The following is a 4,653-nucleotide window of genomic DNA, read 5'->3' as shown; positions in this document are numbered from 1 at the left end:
AATTCTTTTTAGCACACGATGTATCAATGCCTCTCAAGATCCCAGACATGTGCCCTTGTCCATATCTAGTACGCCCGATATCAAACAAATCATCCTAATTTACAAACATTTATTAGTAAATATGATATATATACTAAAATTAGAATTAACATAAAAATACATAAACTACTTACCTCCAGATGTGCAAGTATTCTTTGTTTCGAGGCATTTGGTACTTTTGACCATTGGGGACAGTCTGGATCTGTGTACTATCGAACAAGTAATCCCAACTCTCTTGAGAAATTTGAGCTGTAATCTCCGATCTCTTTATATGTTCTCCCTCGCACATCCCACTCAAGAGGGAGATGACGCCCCAACTGTTCCCTTTTTTACCGCGTGTTCAATCCTTTGTGGCGTCCACGTTTGTTTGGAGGCGCTATTGTATGCAAATTTAATATTTTAAATTTAATATGGATTAATTGTTAAAATTTAAGGAGTATATCAATGTGTAAAGTATTACCTCATTCACAATCAGCTGGGATATCTGACGGTCCACGTGGAGGATCGCATCCTCCACCATCACCCCCGTGAGATCGAGCAATAACATCAGCCATATCTGTCAAATTAATCGATATTGTCAAGGATTACATTTATGCTAAACATAATAACTATAATAATCAATTATTGTTAAAAATAATTACTTCAACATATTATAAAATCACCACTTAATAATCACTATAATAATCTTGACTGTCATCATTGATTTCTATGTGTTCATCTTCCTCTTCATCATCTTCATATTCAACTTCCTCCTCCTCCTCCTCCCCTTTCTCTTCCTCCTCCTCATCTTCCTCTTCCTCCTCCCTCTTCTCCTCAATTGCAACATTATTTATCTCAACAAATTGTAATGGAGCCCCCGTACTTTCAAAGCTGATTTGTGGCAACGGTCCAAGATCAACAAATAATTTGAAATTAGAGGAACTAGTGTCGTGCATAACATCTACTTCTACATCCTCTGCTTGTTCTTCAACTAGTGGGATGTCCCACACATTTCTGTGATGCACTTCTTGGATGACTTTCCAATGAGATTTATTTTTAAGGTCATCAATGTAGAAAACTTGGTTAGCCTGAGTTGCTAAGGTAAATTTATCATCTTTGAAGGCCTCCGAACTAGTTTTGATACTCGTTATGTTTTGCTTAAACTTTAATCCTGAAGACCGATTAGTGTCAAACCATTTGCACTTAAATAATACAATAGAACAACCAGAAAGATATGACATCACTAAAACTTCTGCCAGCTGGCCGTAATAAGTATTGTTTTCGACTCCCGCTACAAAGACTCCACTATTTTGAGTTTTGCGATTCTTGTCCCTGTCATAACACAAAAATCTTACTCCATTTACGACACACCTAGGGTACGACGCATCGCGAGTTGAAGAACCGTTTGCTAAAGAGATTAATTCTTCATGTACTTCCAAGGAACTTGTTTGTCAAAGATGATAAATCTTATTATAAAACCAATTAGGAAATTCCTCTCTATGTAATTGGTCTGGTTTTCAACACCTTTAGTCTGTAGAATTTCCATATGCTCTCTACAACAAACAAAAACAACCTATTTAAGAGTTACTAATAAATGTTATAATAAACATGAAATGAAAGGATTAACTACTTTAATTACTTACAGAAGATATGGCAAGATCTCATTGCAGTTATTTAGAATATACCAATCCGCTATTTTCTTCACTTCATCTTCTGAAATTGTCAAGGATTTCGTACCAATTGGACGACCTTGAGATCGAAAGACCGACATCTTTTTAAGTGATGGACCAACATCTACATTTCTGTCTGGATGATTGAACTTTGTTTCAACTCTTTTTATGTGGTGGTAGTTTTTTTTCAACGACACCATATGTCTTCTTGTCCCTTCTAATGGCATGTTTGAATGGTAAAAAATGTCTATGGCCATAAAAAGCAAGCTTATTTTGTAAACGAATAGATGGTGTTGCCACATTGCAAGTAGAGCAAGCATGATAACCTTGGCCAGTCCATCCAGAAAGGTTACACCTTGCTAGGTAATCATTTATAGTCCACATCAAAGCTGCTCGAAGTGTGAAGAAACTACCATCGAGGGCATCTCGAGTCTGTACACCGGTCACCCATATTTCTTTTAACTCATTAATCAATGGTCTTAAGAAAACATCAAAATCTTTTCCTGGCAAATGAGGTCCCGGAATTAATAAGCTCAACATGAAATTAGTTTCTCTCATGCACAACCATGGTTGCAAGTTATATGTCGTCAACACAACCAGCCACATACTATAAGAAAGACTCATATTACCAAAGGGATTGAATCTATCTGCAGCCAATCCAAGCTGCACATTCCTGGGTTCCATTGCAAATATTGGATTATTTCAGTCAAAGTCCTTCCAAGCTTTCCCATCAGCAAGATGACGCAATACACCATCTTCTTTTATACGTTGCTCGTGATGCCATCACATATGTTGAGCAATGTGCCTCGATGCATATTTTTTCATTAACCTAGGGGTTAAAGGAAAATAACGCATCACTTTATGAGGCACTTTCTTGCCCTTGGTGTTCTTGTCCACCCACCGACCCTCCCCACAAACAGGACATTTGCTTTTTCCATCATGTTCTTTCCAAAATAGTGCTCAATCATGCTTGCAGACATGGATTGACTCGTAGCCCAATCCAAGTTTCCGCAACAACCTTTTCGCTGCATAATGCGATTTTGGAAGCTTATTTGGGGCTGTAAATGCATCATGTAACAACTCCATTATTCCATCAAATATTTTGTAGGGAATTTTGCCCAACACTTTGAAATGCATCAACTTCACTAGGAAATTCAATGATGTGTAATTTTGACACCTGGGGAATAATGGAGCCTCGATCTCAGCAAACAAATCGTTATAATGTTGCCCACCCCTGTAGTCTGCTGTAGGTATCTCTTGATCGCACTCATTCTCTTCATATTTGTCATTGTCATTTTGCATAACATCATTGAGAATATCCATCATTTCATCTTCATCATTTTGATCTATCACTTTCCTCATTGGTATTATTTCATCCTCTCCATGCCAATGCCAATAGGTATATTTCTGTAGAAAACCATTTACAAAGAGATGATTTTCTAATACATCAATCGTTTGAAATTCAACGTTGAAAAACCTCCTACACGTACATTTCACCAATCCCCTTGAGTCAACGCACTGCCGAGCTCTCTGGAGAAAATCCATCACACCAGCCTCATACTCATCGGATAATTGATCTGTCAAATTAATCCAGCTCTTGTCGATCGACATTGTATGAATGTTGCACTGCACGGAACACTAATTATCAAACTTATAATCAATTTGTGTGTGTGTCCTAATTCAAAGAGAGGCAAATTTAAGTCTTCAATGACTCACCCTCTCTGAACGGGTCTAAGATATCTAATTATGCTGCTTTATGATATCTAACTGTAATATATATTTGAGTGTAAATATTATTAAAATTATTTAATTTTGACATATTTTTTTCTAACTTAAAATATTAATTTTAATTTTAATTACAAAAAATAGTGAAAATTATAAATGTTAATTAATGATTTATTAAATTAAATTTTATGTTTTTTTATTGAATAATTTAATTAATTTTCACACAATTTCTAGGATTTGGTTAAAGGTTATTTAATTACTTTATGATTCTTTTTACTAAACCTATTAAAAATTTTATTCAGTGCTTTTATTAATATTCACAAAATCTCTAAATTTTATAATTCTATGTAAAATTCGGCAGCATAACGACTGTATTGTCATCTATCCCAAAATTTAAAAACCTGCAAATAACACATAAAAAATATCCAGTCCCAAATCATGCAGAGAGCAATACAAATACACTTTAAACGACTATATAATTTATAATTATTAGTCTAAATTTTATTAATTATTCAATTTTCTAATCAAAATATCAAAATTATACTAAAAATTAACAACAACAAATCATCAATATTTATAAAATCTGATTTTTTACTACTAACATAACCAAAAAAATTAAAATTAAGAACAACAACAACATACTAACATTAGCACCAAAAATTCCAAATTAACACTCAAATATTTAATATGTTTACTAATATGTTTAATACACATAATTTTCACCAAAACAACATAGAATCTATTTTAATAAAAAAAAATACTAATTAATCATCTAACAATTTTCTAATTCCTAATCTCATTTTTACTAATAAATATTTTTAAAACCTAAAAGTAAATACATTCTCCCTAATATAATTTCAGATTTTTATTAAAACTAATATTATTTTATTTATATAAAAAACATAAATTATTTAAAAATTGAAAAAAAATAAAAAAAAAACTGAAAAATTAAAAACAACTTACCAACACCTTCAATTCCTTGCAATCTTTCTCTGTAGTTCAACAAAAACTGCACCCACACCTTCAAACAAAAATTACAAAAATACATTACCATTTCATAAATATATATATATATATAAATATAAATGAATAAATAAACCTTACCTTTAACAAATAGAGAGAAACCCCTTCACTTTTGGAGATTTTTGGAATTAAAACCGAAATTTTTGGGAAGAAAATGGGGGATTTCGGTGGAGAGAGGTGGAGGGAATTGTTTGAACCAGAGAAAAAAACCAGAGGG

General features: G+C 33.1%; 1 long non-coding RNA gene across 1 annotated transcript; it reads right to left on the bottom strand.

Moving 5' to 3' along the window:
- Positions 1-302: 302 nt before the first annotated feature.
- LOC133802473 (uncharacterized) lies at positions 303-4,423 on the bottom strand. Its single transcript, XR_009877355.1, has 3 exons — positions 4,377-4,423; positions 500-595; positions 303-415 (listed from the first exon to the last, which is right to left on the bottom strand). It is a non-coding gene; the product is annotated as an uncharacterized LOC133802473 (long non-coding RNA).
- Between the last annotated feature and the right edge of the window lie 230 nt (positions 4,424-4,653).

Source organism: Humulus lupulus, chromosome 9, assembly GCF_963169125.1.
Source record: "Humulus lupulus chromosome 9, drHumLupu1.1, whole genome shotgun sequence".
In the NCBI taxonomy this organism is placed as follows: Eukaryota; Viridiplantae; Streptophyta; class Magnoliopsida; order Rosales; family Cannabaceae; genus Humulus; species Humulus lupulus.
Note: the sequence above shows the minus strand (reverse complement) of the source record. Positions and strands in the feature narration are given on the sequence as shown.